The sequence below is a fragment of the Peromyscus maniculatus genome, chromosome 18, assembly GCF_049852395.1.
Source record: "Peromyscus maniculatus bairdii isolate BWxNUB_F1_BW_parent chromosome 18, HU_Pman_BW_mat_3.1, whole genome shotgun sequence".
Taxonomy (NCBI): Eukaryota; Metazoa; Chordata; class Mammalia; order Rodentia; family Cricetidae; genus Peromyscus; species Peromyscus maniculatus.
In genome coordinates this window covers 239,745-258,519 of record NC_134869.1, presented here as the reverse complement: position 1 = coordinate 258,519, position 18,775 = coordinate 239,745, and the positions used below count along the sequence as shown (strand labels likewise).

The 18,775-nt window shown below is 39.7% G+C and overlaps 1 protein-coding gene across 11 annotated transcripts in view; it reads left to right on the top strand.

Annotated features, from left to right (window-relative positions):
- Positions 1 to 18,775, top strand: part of LOC121826150 (uncharacterized) — a 219,419-nt gene that overhangs the window by 105,129 nt on the left and 95,515 nt on the right. For 7 of the 11 annotated variants that reach the window (XR_013045760.1, XR_013045752.1, XR_013045751.1 and 4 more), the window contains one exon: positions 12,467 to 12,649. The exons of 2 other annotated variants lie outside the window; for them this stretch is intronic. The gene's annotated coding sequence lies outside the window, so the exon portion shown is untranslated. Of the gene's footprint in view, positions 1 to 3,733; positions 3,831 to 12,466; positions 12,650 to 18,775 lie in introns of all 11 variants that reach the window. 2 more of the 11 variants (XR_013045754.1, XR_013045753.1) reach the window with 1 other exon arrangement.

The following is an 18,775-nucleotide window of genomic DNA, read 5'->3' as shown; positions in this document are numbered from 1 at the left end:
GTGAGCCCCCAAACCTGACCTGTAATCTCAGGCAGGCCTTGTGCTGGAAGCCCATGTGCAGAAATGGAAGAAGGGAGCTTTTGCTCTTTAGCTGCTTGCTCTCACCTTGCCAGCAAGTCCATTCCTTCACTGGCATTGGAGCCAACTTCTTTGGGATTCCAGACTATACTACTGATGGGGTGAGATCAAGCATAGTGAACTGAACAACTACTGGATTCTTGGACTTTGCCTTCAAGCCAGCCAATGTTCAATTATCTGAACCACAGCCTCTAAGTCATACTAAAAAATAGCCTTCTGTATATATAGAAATGCATTCTTTAAGGTGTTACCCAATAGAACCCTGAGCAATGCACCAGACAGAGATAGACCTTTTAGAGTAGTTTGGGACTCACAACAGCGTTATCTCAGTTATGAATTGTACAGAATCACTGGGCAAGAAAGTAAACTAACACAAGTCTGAAATTTCTCAAATGGAACACACAGTAATCTAATTAAATGAGTAATTATATGAGATGGAGAGATTCTAGTTTAAGTGAGAAATGAAAAACCAGATGTCTTAGCTTCAGTGGGGTAAGACCTGGCACCCGCTCCCCCACACACAGGAAGATCAGAGGACAGTAGGTTCTTTTTACCATTGATGTGACAGCTCCAGTCTGGAGACATATGGGATAACTTTCATTACACATCAAATCTCTGCCTCACTGTTAGTCTCAGGAGTCAGATCTATTCCAGAGGAGCTTCAGCAGAGTAAATCAGTCATCTGGAAGAACTTTCTCAATATAATCTGAGATCTGATGTGGTAAAATAGAAGCATCAACCACCTCTCCCCCTTTTCAGTCTTGCACAGAATCACTCTGCACCAGAGACATGTGGCCCCTGACACAGGCTCCATCCATTCCACCTAGTCATGAGATTCCATATCTGCCTCTCACTCTTTTAGAGTCCCCCCACAAAGGAAAGAAAAGGGGAATATAAATGAGACAATATAAACAATAATTAAAAAGAAGAAAAAGTAAAGCACTTCACTCCCCCGACCCCCATCTTTCCCACCTCTCCATCATCTCTCCATCATCTTAGTGGCATTAGGAGCTGCTGTATCTCATGCGGGTCTAACATTGATGGTGTACTGAAGCCAGGGACCTTGAACCTGACCAACATCTCGTTATACAACAAACATTTGCAAGTGAAGCTGTTGGACTTTCCCTCCTTTTGTTCTGTCGACTCCCATCTCCAACTTTAATTGTGGATTTGCCAGTTTCCATTCACTTTCTCATCCAGGTTGGGGGATTCGTAGTTAAATACTTTTCAAGTGGAGTGTTCTGTCTGCCTGGAAAATTGACCCCTTTTCACCACACACATGTGTATTATAATATTTGTGTTATTCATAATAGATACTTTCCCTAGTAAAACTTATTGTTCAGCAGTTTACTTTGGTGGTAACATGGGTACTAGGACATTTTAAAGAACTCTGCCTTTTCCTGCCTCCTTACTCTGATACTCTGCCCATACATTTGTTTTCTATTCATCATAGAGTGAAATCTTTTGTGGTTGTTTATCTAGTCTGGCAATTTCTCTCTCATCTAGACCTTTATGTTTAATGCAATTACATGGTTAGTTTGAGTCTTCTGTCTTGATAGTTTTAACTTCACACATTCTGTCCAGAATGTCTTTCTGTGTCTGCTTTTGGGTTTTTATTCTATTTATCCCCTCACGTAGCTTGTTATTTAGACATCTTTTAAAAAAAATTAATAGCTTTTTTTTAGGCACTGGAGGCCCATGGGCTACTAGACTCAGAGCTCCTTCCTTGGTGACTTATGTCAGAAGCTGCCAGACCTCTGGAGCTCATCCATTATGTGTTGTGTCAGCCAGACCAAATAATAGTTTGTAGTTTACAGATTATTCATGCCAAAACTTCTGTCTTTTGTTATGGTGGACTTCAAAGCTTTTGTAATCCTTCTTAATTAAATATACATGACGTATGACAATGTGGTAATGGAATTTAGGCACACTGTAACTTTCAGTGACTAAAACTAATGAAATGCCAAGAAAGCCCTTATAATGTTTAAATTTTATGCAGATTTATTTGCATCAACTTTATACAACTCAGATTTCTTACATGGTCCAATTATTTTATATACTACTGTAAATCTTTTAGGATTCTGGGTTCCAGAATGACCTTATAGTACTTATAATTTATTAATTACACTCCTTTATTCTTACAACTGAGAGTGTGAGAATGAACTGACGTCATGTACAGCATCCATGCAACCCTCTCTGCCTCACTGGTTCCAGAAAACTCAATAGGGAAATTTGGAGAGAATACTTTTAAAATTCCACATATGTGTTTATAGGGGGAGGTATGTGCACAGGAGAGCAGTTCCCACAGAGATAAGGAGAGACTTCAGATTTCCTGGAACTAGGGACATTGGTGTTTGGTTATGAATCACTGCGATGGGTGATGGAAACTGAACTCAGGTTCTTTGAAAGAGTACAGTGTGTGTTTTTCTGTGAGGCCAACTCTAGCCCCATCATTCAAACATTTTAAGAGAAGTTTAGAAGATAGTAAAAATGTAGTCATTATGTTTCGTTTTATTAAAATCTATAAGCCCTTATGCATATAAGTAATTCTTTTTCTGTTTTGTTACTTTTGAAATTAATCTTATTATTCTGTACATATTAATTATACAAAGTCAGTAATTTGTTCATATACATCCCCTCACTACCCTGTTATACTCCCTCCATCTAAAATATGTGCCCTCACGCTTCCTCAAAAATTTTCCTTCTACTTTGATATTTTTTCTAGATTCCATTTATGAGAGAAGATATGGGATATTTGTATTTTGGAGAATTGTCTATTTCTTAAGTTTGATGATACATAGTTGCAGCAATTTTCTCGAGAATTATATAATTAATTTTTTCTATAGTTTTTCTTTATTGAATTATCTTGGATTATTTATGTATTTCATGCTTTCTTTATCCATTAGTGTATTGGTGGTCATCTAAGTTCATTCCATAAATCATCTGTGTTGTAGGTAGCACAATGATAAAAATTACACACAAACTCACATACACACATATACATGATCAGAATAGTGAGTTCACTTTTAGAAGTAGGCACACCCAGGAGTGACACAGCTGGTATGTCTATGTTAAATTTTCATTCATAGCCATCATTATAGCATCCACAGTACTCAGGATGTTTATTTTACAATAAACATAGCATATATGCTCTTTTTACACTTCCTGTGCAGCATTAAACAATTAGATTTGGTGAAAATTGTAATCATTAAAAAGACACTTAAAGCTGGAATTATGGGGCAATCTAAATATTATTCATCACCAAAGGATCATTTGTCTTCTTCTGTGTTTACGTTATTTTATTTTACTAGTGTGAGAATGGGTTTGGGGACCCAAAAATGACCACAAAATCTGTAGTGTTTGAGCCAGGCTGTAAGTCCTGTTGCAAATTTATTTTAATGCAAGTGATTGCCATGCCTTCCTTACTCTGAGTGGTCAGAGCTTGACCTCATATTACTGCATGGCTGGTTCCCTCAAAGTGGTCCACTTGGTAAGCAGAATGCACTTGTGAGTACCTAGTATAACTTTGCACACATATTTGTATCTCACATATATGTTGGCATTTGAAATACTGTCTCAGATATGGCCATTATGAAAAATTGTTTTCAGCATGCAGAAAATGAAACTCTGCTCCTTATCTTCTACCATACGCAAGCTCTGCACTAAATGTATCATAGAAGTCAAAATAAGACCTGATACCCTGAAATTGTCAAAGGTCACAGTAGAGAAAATAGTCCCACTTCCAAGAACAGGTAAGGGATTTCTGAGTAGGACTCTCATCCAATAGTAAATGAGACCAAAAATCCACAAATAGGATCTAATGAAATTATGACTTTTTATTTCAGCATAAGCAAATATAATTGAAGTGGTGGCCTACAGAATATGAGAAAATCACTGGTGCAATAGTGACATGGGAGTCACTGTTTAATTAACTTCCTTCTGATCGTGAGGCCTGCACTATAGGAAGGAATTAATACCTAGTACTGTGTACCTGGTCAAAAGTCACTGGCTTGACAGGTCATAACCCTTAAGATGATGCTACTATTGTTACTATTTGTAATAGCAACTGCTTTGTAAATATTTCTGTTTCTACATCTAGATCTCTTCAGCTCTCAGTCTTGGTCAGAGGTCCTTCTTTCGATAGTAGGCATCAGTGAATGCACAGCCTCATAACATTAGAATGTTGAAGTGACCATGAATGCTCATTGCTAAATGGGACCTGTAGATTAACCACTTCTGTTAGCCATAGGAAACTTCGTGGAAATGGGCCCTGAGTGTCTTTTGGACATGACATAAGCCACTGCTCACTCACAAGAGCTGTGATCACCTGCAGCTTCAGGTGACCATGTTCGCGACTGACTGTGAACATACCTATCTGTCCTGAACCAGACAGCTGGAAGAGGCAGTCTGCTGGTGGAAGACAAAGCTTACTAAGCCTTTGTCTCAGTACGGAAAATAAAAAGGAAGCCAGAAGTTGGCTTTTTGTATTACTTATCAGTTCCCCTTTATCTGTCTGCCTCACAGGGAAGACTGTGTAATTCCTATTCCCTCAAATTAATGAGTTTATTGAGATTAATACAGGAGAATAGGTCTGGAATTAATTATAAGAATATGAATATCTGTAATGTGTGGCATCACAATGTCTCACATTAGAATGGGTGACTCATGAAGAGTAGAATTCTGAATGTGTCTGCATAACTTGTTTGCAGCTGAATGAGACAGAGGGTCTCATTTCTTCAGTTCTCCTTAGTTACCACCTATTTAACCTTGGGAGTGGAAGGACCTTGTTAATCCTGTAAGTTTCAGTTTTCCCAGCCATAGTTTAATTGCTGGGTATTATGAACCTCCATAGAACTTTCTGAGACTTAAGGAAATAGCCCTACCCAGGGAAGAGCACACCAGTTGGATACTCAATATCAAATGATAAGTCTTGAAAATATATATTCTAGCTATACAGAATGATTTATTTACATTTAGGAATATATAACTACATGCATACACACACATATGTATAAGCTTATAACAGCAATTAATGAAAAGGCAGGTCATAAATTAGAAAGAGAGCAAGGAAGACTATAGGGAAGGTTTAGAAGGATGAATGAGAAGAGAAAATAATGTGATTATAATCCCAAATATATCAGAAAAGAATATCATGTCATAATAAGGAAAATTGTTATACAACATTTCACCCTTTCCTTAAACTGTTAATTGTTTCCACAAGATCACTTACTTCCATTGGGCTCTGCAAAGGCTGGAGAGCCACACACCAGTCCTGAAGTCCCTGATGAAGCAACCATTTAATTTTCATCTCTTCTGTAAGCACAGCTCGATCATGCCCAGTGAATTGGCCATAATGTACTGCTTCTCTCATACATATATTTTTCTCTCTTTTTTCATTAAGAATTGTTTTCATTTTATATAACAAGCACAGATACCCCTCTCTTCCCTCCTCCTGCTTTTCCAGCATTTCCCCCATCAAGCCACCCCGTACTCCCTCCTCCAACAAGGTAAGGCCTCTCATGGGGAGTCAGCAGAGACTGGTCCATTAGTAGTGGCAGGTCCAAGCCCCTCCCTCTGCATCATGGCTCTGCAAGGTGTACCACCATAGGTAGTGAGCTCCAAAAACCCATCCATGCTCCAGGGATGGATCCCGATACTACTGCCAGAGGGCTCCTTAAGCAGATCAAGCTAAACAACTGTCTTGATTATGCAGAGGGCCTAGTCCAGTCCCACAGAGGCTCCATAGCTGTTGGTCTAAAGTTCATGAGTTCCCTCTAGTTTGATTTGGTTGTCTCTGTAGGTTTCCCCATCATGATCTTGATGCCTCCTTGGTCATAGAATCCTCTTCTCTCTCTTTGACCGGACTCCCAGAGTTTAGCCTGGTGTTTGGCTGTGGATCTCTGGATCTGCTTCCATCAGTTACTGGATGAAGGCTCTATGATAACAGGGTATTCACCAATCTGATTACTGGACTAAGATGGTTCAGACACTCTCTCCACTATTGCTAGTCATCTAAACTTAGGTCATCCTGATGGAGTCCTGGGAACTTCCCTAGCACCCAGTTACACCCTATCCCCATGATTTCTCCCTCTATCATGGTATCTCATTGCTCTTCCACTATGTCCCTGTTCCAGATCAACCATCCTGTTCCCTTATTTTCTCATCCCCAACCCCCTACCCTCAATCACCCCCCTCCTCCCCAGTTTACTCATGGAGATCTCATCTATTTCCCCTCCCAGGGTGATCCATGTGTCCCTCTTAGGGTCTACCTTGTTACCTAGCTTCTCTGGAGCTGTGGGTTGTAGTCTGGTTATCCTTTGCTTTACATCTAGTATCCACTTATGAGTGAGTACATATCATGTTTGTCCTTCTGAGTCTGGGTTACCTCACTCAGGATAACATTTTCTAGTTCTATCCATTTGCCTGAAAACTTCATGATGTCATTGTCTGTTACTGCTGCATATTATTCCATTGTATTTATGTACCACATTTTCTCTTCAGTTGAGGGTCTTCTAGGTTGTTTCCAGGTTCTTGCTATTACAAATGATGCTGCTGTGAATGTAGTTGAGCATGTATCCTTGTAGTATGACTGAGCATTCCTTGGGTATATGCCCAAGAGTGGTATAGCTGGTTCTTGAGGTAGAATGATTCCAAATTTTATGAGAAACCTCCATACTGATTTCCAAAGTGGCTGTACAAGTTTGCATTCCCACCAACATTCGAAGAGTGTTGCCCTTGCTCTGCATTCTGTCCAGCATAAGCTTTTATCAGTGTTTTTAGCTTAGCCATTCTGACAGGTATAAGATGATATCTCAGGGTCATTTTGATTTGTATTTTCCTGATGGCTAAGGATGGTGAACATTTCCTTAACTGTCTTTTGGTCATTTGAGATTCTTCTGTTGAGAATTCTGTTTAGATCTGCACCCCATTTTTAATTTGATTGTTCAGTATTTTGATATCTAGTTTCCTGAGTTCTTTACATATTTTTTAGATCATCCCTCTGTCAGATGTGGGGTTGGTGAAGATCTTTATCCATTCTGTAGGCTCTCATTTTGTCTTATTTACTGTGTCCTTTGCCTTACAGAAGCATCTCAGTTTCAGAAGATCCCATTTATTAATTGTTGCTCTCAGTGTCTATGCTACTGGTGTTAGATTTAGGAAGTGGTCTCCTGTGCCAGTGCATTCAAGACTACTTCTACTTTCTCTTCTATCAGGTTCAATGTAACTGGATTTATGTTGAGGTCTTTGATGCACTTGGACTTGAGTTTTGTGCACGGCGACAGATATGGATCTATTTGCAGCCTTCTGCATGTTGACATCCAGTTATGCCAGCACGATTTCTTTTTTCCATTGTGTAGGTTTGGCTTCTTTGTCAAAAATCAGGTGTTCATAGGCATGCAGATTAATGTCAGGATCTTCAATTCAATTGATTGGTCCACATGTCAGTTTTATGCCAATACTAAGTTGTTTTTATTACTGTAGCTCTATAGCAAAACTTGAGGTCAGGGATGGTGTTGCCTCCAGTGGTTGCTTTATTGTACAGGATTGTTTAAGCTATTCTGAGTCATTTTTTTTCTATATGAAGTTGAGTATTGTTCTTTCCAGGTCTGTGAAGAATTGTGTTGGGATTTTGATGGGGAACGCATTGAATCTGTAGATTGCTTTTGGTAAGATTGCCATTTTACTATGTTAATATTACCTATCCATGAGCATGGGAGATTTGTCCATTTTGTGATATCTTCTTCATTTTCTTTCTACAGATACTTAAAATTCTTATCATACAGCTCTTTCACTTGCTTAGTTAGAGTTACCCCAAGGTGTTTTATATTATTTGTGGCTATTGTAAAGGTGATGTCTTTCTGATTTCTTTTCAGCCCATTTATCCCTTGTATATAGGAGAGCTACTGTTTTTTTTTTTTGAGTTAATCTTGTATCCTGCTGCATTACTGAAGGGGTTTATTAGCTGCAGGCATTCCCTGTTAGAGTTTTGGGGGTCACTTATGTAGACTATCATATCATCTGGAAATAGAAAAAGCTTGACTTCTTCCTTTCCATTTTGTATCCCCTTGCTCTCCTTTTGTTGTCTTTTTTCTCTAGCTATGACTTTGAGTACATATTGAATAGATATGGGGAGAGTGGATAGCCTTGTCTTGTCCTTGATTTTAGTGGCATTGTTTAGAGTTTCTCTTCATTTAATTATATGTTGTCTGTGGGCTTGTTGTAAACTGCCTTTATTAGTTTTAGGTATGTTCCTTGTATTCCTGATCTCTCCAAGACCTTTATCATGAAGGGGTGTTACTTTTCAGACTTGTTTGTTCCTAAAAATGTCATTTGGAATCAAGATTTGGAGTTTTATCAGGCTACAACAGCGTGCAGTATAACACCATTTGTATTATGCTATGTCCATATTCATTGGTTACCCAGATGAGAGCTTGGATCATATGGTGAGTAGCACATCCTGGTGTGCATGTATTGAGGATGGTATGTCTTGTAAATGAAATGTATGTGTTCCACACAGTTGGTACTCAGGATATCAAGTTATATCTGTATATGAAGTTTGAGTGGCTAAGATTTTCAACAAACATTCTTCTGTGTGTCTCTTTTGAGGCCTTGATTGACTATAAAATATCAAGGTCTGGGATCAGAGTTCCCTCTAACTACCAAATATGTTAATGATGTCCATTTGGTTTCATCTGTAAGGGAACCATTGGCTCCACTGAGAACATGGTATTTCTGGATCCCTTTTGATTAGAGTGTTGGATGAAGAAGAAAATATTCTGCCCACACATCCTAAAGTTCAGGGCTTCTGAGTTTAATTCTTGCTCAGTAGGCTGCAGGTCTCCACTGATAGCAGTTTATGGTCAGGCATGTTTCTCTTCTTGGATTGCCTGGACTTCATTCACACAGGTCTTGGTCCTTGGCTACTTGATCAGTGTTTGGTCTAGGATGAGTTCATTGTGGTTGGGACAGGCTCCATTTAAATTATCTCTTCAAACTGGACTTCCTAGGGTCAACATTAAATCTGGCCACATATCTCTCATTGGGTTGGCAGGAGCTCTCTTGATTTTAGTGTTTGTGGTTTCTCTTCATCAAGGTCTGTGGTTGGCTTGTAACATTTGATTTTGCCTAGTTTGTTTTATGAGCTTTGTATGAGCTCTGAATTCTTCCCAGTCAATATTTACCCCAGACCTCCTTCATTTGGTGCTTGGTGTTTTCAGAATAAGGATTAGACCTGGGCATAGATGTTTTCCTGGTTTTCTATGGGTGTTCTTTCTTTAAGGGGATGGCCCAGTCCCACTTCTCTTCTTTATTAGGCCCCAGATATATTCATAGCGAGGACTGGAATTAGGCGCACTAATTTTCTTGGTTTTGGCCTGGTCTTTTTCAGCCTTAAGGTTATGAAGTGGCCCCTCATCTCTTCTTGCTTAGGCCCATACTTCATCAGGGTAAGGATTATAGACAGACAGTTTTTTTTTCTTGGCCTCTTTCATTTAAGAGAATGTCCCAGGTATTCTTCTCTCCTTGTTTTATCTCAGGCTTTTGTCAGGGTAAGTGTTAGGCCCCTGTGTTCCCTTTTCTTGCTTTGTCCTGGCCTCTCATTTGAGGGATTGGTCTGGGCCCACGACCTTTCTTCATTTGGCCTAGTTTTCAGGGTCGGAGTTATGCTGAGGCCAACTTCTCATCTTGGTGAGGGTCCTGGCTTAATCCAGGTAAATTTGAGGCATGGATATTCTCCTTTTCTTTCTTGGAGCCAGATCTTTTTCTTCTGAGGGATAGGGTAGGACACATTTCCCTTTTGGTTGGGGCCAGCCTCCTTCAGGGTCAAAGTTAGGCATGGCCATTCTTTTCTTTTCTTTTTGTTGCATTTCATCTTGTTACTTTTCCTTCTCCTTTGGCCTTGGCTCTTCCATTTAATGAACTGGCCCAGGGATACCTCTGTGTTTCCTCTGGGTCAGAGCTTATTTAGCTTCAGGTTTTGTTGCAGGCCTCTTTTATGTCAGGGTTTGGCAATTTTATTCTTAGGGTTGGTCTCTGGCCTTTCTGGATAAGGGAAAGCCATTGTTAATTTAGGCTTTATTCCTGGTCTTCATCAGGTTCATCCTCAGGCCTTGGAATACTTTTGCTTGACATCTTGGTTTAATGGTTAATCCTGGTCTACTTTCACTTTAGGTACTAAGCATGGGCTTTTTCAGGGACCATGTTGGCCTGGGCTATTTTCAGGGTATGGTGGTATCCAGGCAGTTTTTGTGTTAGAATTAAACCTGCTTACATTGATATTCTGGAACTCTCTAGTACCCATTTCTTTTTAGGATTGAAGCAGTGGATACTTTTGAGTCCAGGTTTGCCTGAAGCTACTTTGTAATTTGTAATTAGCCTTGGATTATGCTCAGCCTTTCTGAAAAAAATTAACGTGGATATTGATAGAGGACTGTAATTACAGCCCTTCTCTTATATCTCAAGTCTATTCTGAGGAACATTGGCTCTTTCCAAGGGAAGTGGGCATAGACACCAACACACACAGCAGAGACTCCAGATGAAATAAACTACATATTACACAAACAGAAAGGTGAAGTAGGGAGGCATTGTGGTGCTTGGGAGAGTCCTTGCAGTTGAATTGGTGACTGTGGTCATGGTAAAGAGGCACCCTGAGCTCATGTGGGAAATTGTTGCTTCTCAGTGAAGATAACAAACTAGAGTCCCAACAAGGTCCTTGCTGCCTTTCCTTCCTTCTGTGATCTGCTCCCATGAAGGCATATCACAGGCAGTTAATATAACAGCAGAGGATGGTCATCCATTGATAGGCACATGAGGGTTGTGCAGATCTCTATGGGGCCTCTTATGCAGGGTGGGCATGGTGTCCCCTCCTGTAGGTCATTCATGGCATGCACTATGAGGGTGCTTCTTTGGTCCTTGCTATGGAAACATTTCTCAAAATGTCATTTGTCTTCTACCTTGAAAACCCCTGGAACAATGAACCGTGTGCCTTAGTGATCCCTTTCAGGAAAGCTCCTTGTCTTGTCCACTCACTCATGTGCGATCAGGTCTTTCCACAAAGAATGTCTGCACTGATTTACCATAAATTGATTCCTGCTCACATTATTATAGTTGTGAACCACAGGCCACTTTAATAGAGTAAACTGCCAACCTGTTAAGGGCACATAAGTAACCATGACAATGATTCCTTATGGAAAGTCACAGAGGCCAGGCCTCACTCTGCTCAGGGGAGTACAAAGGTGGTCAAGCTATGTAGATATTTTTGGAGTGGTAATTAGGGAAGGTGCCCGAAGGTTACAGGTATCATCATTGCTTGGGGACAGCTTTCTATCCAATCATCCTCTCCTACTACAGAAGTTCACTGCTGAGAAGAGGAAGGTCAGTGGGGATGGGGCAGACTCAGGCCATATGTACACAGTTCAAATACTGGTCTATCATTTCTGATGCTCACTTTATCTTCAAGATTCCCTTATCATGAGGCTGGTATTGTGCCATTTGAAGTACCTGGGGCTTGGGGAACAGAGCTGTTTGAAATTTGCCCTCCAGGCTGTCCCTTCACCAACATTAAACACAACTTGAAGTGGGATTGACCAGAAAGCAGAAAGCCATGAGGCTTTCCCTACCTCCTCTCCTCATGGTACTTGATGACTTCTGAGGCTGTCACTCACTGGGTAGCACTGTAACAGCAGTTCATCCTGTCCCATTTTGGAAAGTGGAGTCCTGGGACAGGTGCTGACTCTGCCTCAGCTGTTGTCACCCTTTCTAACAAATGCTAGTGGAGATTAGTAGTAGAAAACAATGGACATATCCCACTTTGAGAAAACTCTTCCCAATCTCCCATTGTCCTTTGCCTTCATGCCTCTCTCCTTCCCTGACAGTTTATCTCTCAAGGCTGGTCTCAGATTTCCAGCAATCTTCTAACTCAGTCTCCTTAGTGTTGGATTTCCTTATTTATTTATTTATTTATTTATTTATTTATTTATTTATTTATTTATTTATTTATTTATTTACTTTCTACCATGGATGCTTTTTTCTTGCCCTAATATGACATTTAAGGGTAGTGGGAAGGAGGCGTCTTAGAGATCTGAAGAGTTAGTCAAGGTATCACAGTGTTCAATTCCTCTATCTTATGAAGATGGAAACCTACACTTAAGAATTGTGGCATGCAAAAAGGAAGAAAACAAAACTGAACTAACATATTTTTCTACTGGTCCTCAATCAATAAAATCTCAGTTATAAAAGAAAAACTCTTGGCAATTTCTTCCTGTTATCTCTAGATGCAGTTACTGTAAGCATTATGCTATCATCAAACCCAAACAGGATTTAGGGAGGGTGGCCTCAATAAAACCAGCTATCTAATCACAGAGCTTGATATGCTTTTTCCTGTCTGCAGCAGCAGAATCCGGAAGAAGAGAAGTTATACAGTTGCCCAGCAGGGATTCCTCTTTGCTGTCTCAGCCTGGATGCCTGTGGTAACAGTTGCAGTAGGAACGCCCCACCTGGAAGTCTTCCAGTCAACATCATTGTATCCTGGGAACCCACAATTTCCTGGTCTTCACCAAGTTCTGGATAGCCAGTAAGTGTTTTTAATTTTACTTGATGGTGATGATTTACTATAATCTGAAAGTTCAGTAGAAGAGGAAGGAGAAACTGAAAACTTACATATGCTTGGTGTCAAATGTTATCTGAAGTGCTTAACATGTGACATAGATTGTAGATATCCATCTAAGAAAGATCCTGAAACATGTACACATTGTTATCAACATCTTAGACAACATCAGTATTCTAGAAGCATGGAAATTCCATGCACAGAATGCAGCATGATCAAGCATGCCCCACCCAAAAGTAATAGTGCCATTAGCCCATCATAAAGGATCAGGGCACCATCATTGTTGTGCCACAATACACACATGCTTTTTCACACACTATACTCATATATATGTGCCCACATTCATACATTTAGAAACATGTATTTGTCTACATGCACACCCACACACACCCATATGCAGACACATAGAAATATTCATTAAATTAATTAGATGTACAATAATTTGGCATAACAAAAAATTAAAAGAAACAAACAATCCTTGTGGTATTGGTACGTATATGTATGGTATGCATGTTGTATGCAGAACTATGGGTATAGTTATGTGCATATTTTTATAAGTATCTATATGGTATACATAATATGTATAACCATATCTAATTGCATATACATCAGTATATAAATATAAAGATAAACTGAAATCTCAACTCCCAGACACCAGCCAAGGAGGCAGCACAACTTTCCAAGTGGCCACCTTGCTGTGTTAGCTCTTTTCTACCTTCAACTATGAGTACCTGTTATGTTTGTTTGAAAGGCATAACTTTTTAATTCACAACAGAGACACTGTTTTGTCTTACCAGAAAATATGTAAAATGTAACTTTCAAAAAACAGAAACATGAGAAACAATCTTTGCTCTCAGTATCTAGAAATGAATATAAAAACTTCCTTCAACACTTTTTTCTATAACTGTATATCATTTCAATACTTATTTTTTAAATTTTAAATTTTTTCTCCTCTGAATAATGCAGTCTTCAATATATATAAGTCCTGAGGTATCATTCTCCGTGATGGTAGTGGCCACCACTGTCTCTATCTAAAACATCTTCTAGTTGCCTAGAAGTCGAGTTGTTAATTCCTGCATGGACTAGTTTATGTTTCTGTGTAGACTTAGGAAACATTTATTACACTAGGCTTTGAAGACATGGAGGTAACTAGGGTGAGTAGCATGGGAAGGAGATGGCTTGGGCAGGCTGACTGCATGTGTTGGGAAAGTTCTAGTTCAGTGGGTGAAAGGTCATGTCTGAAGTAATAGGAGGCAAAAAGGCAGAACAAGGGAAAGGTATTTCTGACTGCACGCTGCTACTCAGTGTAGAACAACAGATCAGTTCTTACCCACTGCCTGACACATGGCTGTCCCAGATTTCTACTTAGCATGGTGAAATGATTGTCCTTGGCTTCCTCTACAGTGGTGTCTGTAAAGATGATACAGGTCTAAAAGCATTTGTAACAAATACACCTCAATGTACAAACCCTTACAAGGTATTCTGCATCAGAGCTGGTTTATACCAAAGTCCATGCTCAAAGGGTTGTCCAGAAGTAGAATTCTTTCCTGAGTCCATTGTTCTCTGTGATTATGTTGGATACCTACTGTCTTAGTTAGGGTTTCATTGCTGTGAAGGGACACCATGACCATTGCAACAATTACAAAGGAAAACATTTAATCAGGTGGCTTACAGTTTCAGAGGTTTAGTTCATTATGATCATGGCAGGACAATGAGGCATGCAGGCAGATATGGTGCTGGAGGAGAAAAATGTGGAGATGAAGCTACATCTTCATCCACATGCAGAAAAAAGTGCTCTGAGACACTAGGCATGGCTTGAGCATAAGAGATCTCAAACCTCCCCCACTGTAACATAATCCTCCAACAAGGCCACACTCCCTCCAACAAAGCCACACCCCCTAATAGTGCCAATCCCTATGAGATTATAGGGGCTTCTTACTTTCAAATTAACAAACCTCCAAGATATACTGAGAAGGCATAATAAAACACATTATGGTGGGGCTAAGAGAAGATGTTTTTGAGAGGAGAGCACTTTTTTTAAAAAGAGGAGAGTCTTATCATTGGTTCTACCCATCTTAGTTCCTTGTTAGGGACTCCACAACAAAACAGAGATTACCAAGTGAAAAGCATATTCACTTACCTAGTGCAAACTTTCACAGCACAAGTCTTCCTAAGGTAAAAAAAAAACCCAAAAACTGCTTAGACATATGATAATTTTTTTAAGATTGCTTTCATCCAGAATGTTCATTACATAGAATATCCTGTGCTTAAGAAGTAATCTTTAAATGTGCATATTTTCACATAATATTAAGTAAATATTCTAATTTACAATTGAAAGAGTCAGGTACTTTAAATGTACATTAATAGCAACATTTTGACTTCACTTAATCATAATCAAATTAATTAAATATAAAAGCATATAATATTGATGCCCAGCCATTGAGTGAGCAAAGCACTGTCTTTGAACAGGTCTCTTTCTCTGGTCTATGCCACCCCTAGTCAGGCTTCCAAGTGTGAAAGACAAGAACAAAGCCTTTGACACCAACGTCTCACTTGTGTCTAAAGTCTCAACAGGAAGAGCAAGCAAACAGAATTAATCCATCCCCAAGAGTCCCCATGCCTCATTTAAATGGCAGTCAACACAAGCTTCACAAACTCCTGCCAAAAACTGTCCCAAGTGACACCCAGCAGCCCCAGGACACTCCTTAGTTTAGTGTGGGGTAACATCCCAGGCGCAGGTCAGAATGACCTATGGAGAACATGGAGATGGTGAAAGGGCATCAGTCCTGCTGTGGAGATCATCTCAAGAGGAATTACGGACCCTGCAGGCAGCTAGAGACATGAACAAGGCTACCAAAGAAAGGGAGTCTTCCAAACACTCATCTGGTCTCATATTAGGCTTCTGTCCCCAAATTCTCCAACCTGTAGGGACAGAGGTGCCCATGGCCCCAAAATTATGGGCCCTTACTGTAGATTTTATTATGGTCCTGATCCTTGGAGTGGGCTACAGCCTTCATGTTCACCAGAGTCCCTTCCCTACCACAAAATGATGCCTTTATGTATCTCATATGTTTCCCAATACCCTTACCGTTCTCACCTTGGAGGCCTTTCCTGATACTCAACTCCTGGTGGGCCCAGTCATTTCACCCATGCAGCATGACATTGATCCACGAGCATTCACCATTGCTCAGGGCCAGCACTGTGCCTCTTAGAGCATGTAGTAGACCTGAGAGTTTATTCTAGAGTTGATGGAAAGTGGAATGTAATGAAATGTGTGTCAAAATGAAAGCAATAGGAGTCAAGCAGATGAATGGCAAATAGTGAGGGCTTTTGGATCATGTCCTCTCTGTGTGCCTTCATCAGTCTTCAGATGTGAAGCTGCACCTTTCCTCCATGGAGAGACATGTGGTGCTTCTGACCGGCTTCAGGAAATTGTCAGGAAGTCCTTTCTAGGTTTTATGAGCAGTTTCAGGGGAAGATATGAGTCCTTCCTCACATTCATTCATCCACTCAAAGAACTTCCTATGTCAAGCCCCATGTTTTGATATAGCATATTCTGAATGCCAACAAGTATGAAATAAAGCAAAAGTCTGGGTATAATGAATGACTGTGCTCATAATTGATTCTGAAGTGCAACATTTATATAAATTTAAAGATGCATCTCAGTATATCACGTTCTGTGCATGTCATTTTGCATCAACTTTTCAGTGATTCTTGTTTTAAAAGTATCTAGAGATTGAAATGTACAAGGTACTTCATCTAAGTTGGATGTTTTTCACTAGTCTTTGAGACCTTAGTATTCTAAAACATGCAGTAACCACAAAGGCTTTTTAAGTTCTGAAATATCTTGGAAATTTTGATCCTTGTAGGAATGTTATATTGGGAGAAGTACGTGATGATTGCTGAAACTGGTTAAATACTGAAACCTGAACTGTCCACAGGAGCCTGCAGAGCACTAATGACAAATAGCCTTAGACCTGAGAAGTGCACGGGGCACAAAGGACAGACTCTCAAAGGCACAATGCCAAGAAGGAACATGGCATTTCAATGACTCACCCTGGAACCTTCCTTGGTGCTTTTTCACTGGTTATTTCCAGTGAACTCACTTACCTGCATGGCAGAGTAACTTCACTTTTGCCTTTTCCCATGAATTACTCTGGACCAGCAATTTCTTCACGCTAGACACACAGCAACCCTCCTCCTATCAAGAATTCTTACCCCTAGGGTGAGCTTTTATTAAGAGTATCATTCATTTGAAACAAAATTCTACACAAATTTTCCCAGTGCCCTTTAATATTAAAATATTCTCTAAGTTTCAGAACCACAAGAAAACCCTCTAAGGCAGAAATCCATGAGTTGATCATAGAAAGTACCAGGGAAGGGACAATGAGATGCCCAGTTGGGTGGAAGGAAAGAGTTTACTCCTCCTAATTTGTTCCTTGACCTCCATGTGAACAGAATGACAGAATGGCATGATGTGTTGTGTATGTTCATTCTCTGTCATATGTATGTATGTATTTCCCCTCTCAAAATAAGAAAATGGATATATTTTACTATTTTAAATTTGATTGGTAGATTTTCATACACTCATCATATGAAATAATTTTTAAAATAATGAAAAAAATCGATGCAGCTCATAACTGATTGTAACTCCAGTTCTAGAGGAATCAACAACCTCGCACAGGCCGACATGAAGGAAAAATACCAATGCATGTAAATTAGTGAATAAACAATTGAATTTTTGTATTTGATAGTGGTGTCAGGAGCCCCAGAAGCATCCCACAGAACTAACTAACCTAGGCTCATAGTGAACCACCAACCACGTAGCTTGCATGGGACTGATCTAGGCATTCTGCAGATATTTTACAGGTGTATAACTTGGTCTTCTGGTGAGACTCCTAACAGTGGGAGCACAGCTTGTCTCTAATTCCTGCTTTTGGACCCCATTCCTCCTACTGAATTGCTACATCCAGCCTTAATAGAAGAAGTCATGCCTAGTCCCACCACAACTAGATATAACATGGCAGACAGATATTCATAGAAGGCCTGCCCATTTCTGAAGAGAAAAAAGAGAAGGAGGAATGGATGGAGGTCAGGAAGAGTGGAGGTGGGTGGAGGGTTGAGAGGAGAGGATGGAGGTGATATTTTGGTTAGGATGTAAAAACAAAAATAAATAAATAAAACATTCATTACAAAAGAAGGGAGAATATTGATGTTTATCATATTTAAATTTGAGATACTAAAAAATGTCCCTCAAGGGACATTGCCACTTACTCTAACTTTATAATGTGCTTGCAGTTGTACAGGGATAGTTAAATCATGCTAGGCATAATTTTGAACTGGTCTAATACATAATGTGTTTGCCTTGTACTTGGAATAATTATATCATCTTTAGGCATTATTATGACCTGGTTATTGTTTTACATTTGGAAATTAATCATAACATAAAAAGATATAATTGTGTGTCAAGTTGACATGGGGTGAAGTTGTGATGGCTCTTTTTGGTTGTGAAATTTACTACATCTGCAATTAAGCAAAACTCAAATATGAAGGGGCACACCTGTAAGGTATTCTTGCTTAATTTGAAGATAGAACATACACATGTAATCAGATCTTTTCATAAGGAAGACATTCCCTTAATCTAGATATTGATGGAGAAAGAAACACCTTCACCTCAGATGTTTTGAGCCCCAAAACCCCACCTGTAATCAGCCAGGCCTTGTGCTGGAAGCCCATATAAAGAAATGGAAGAAGGGAGTTTTTGCTCTTTAGCTGCTTGGTCTCACCTTGCTAGCAAGTTCATTCCATCACTGGCATTGGAGCCAACTTCTTTGGCATTCCAGACTATACTACTGATGGGTGAGACATCAAGTGTAGTGGACTGAGAAACTGCTGGATTCTTGGACTTTGTCATCATAGCCAGCCAATGTTCAAATAGCTGGAGCACAGCCTCTAAGTCATTCTAAACAATAGCCTTCTGTATATATAGAAATTCATTCAATAAGTTGTTATCCCAATGGAACCATGACCAATGCACCAGCCAGGTAGAGAACTTTTAGAGTAGTTTGGGTCTCACAACAACCTTATCTCAGT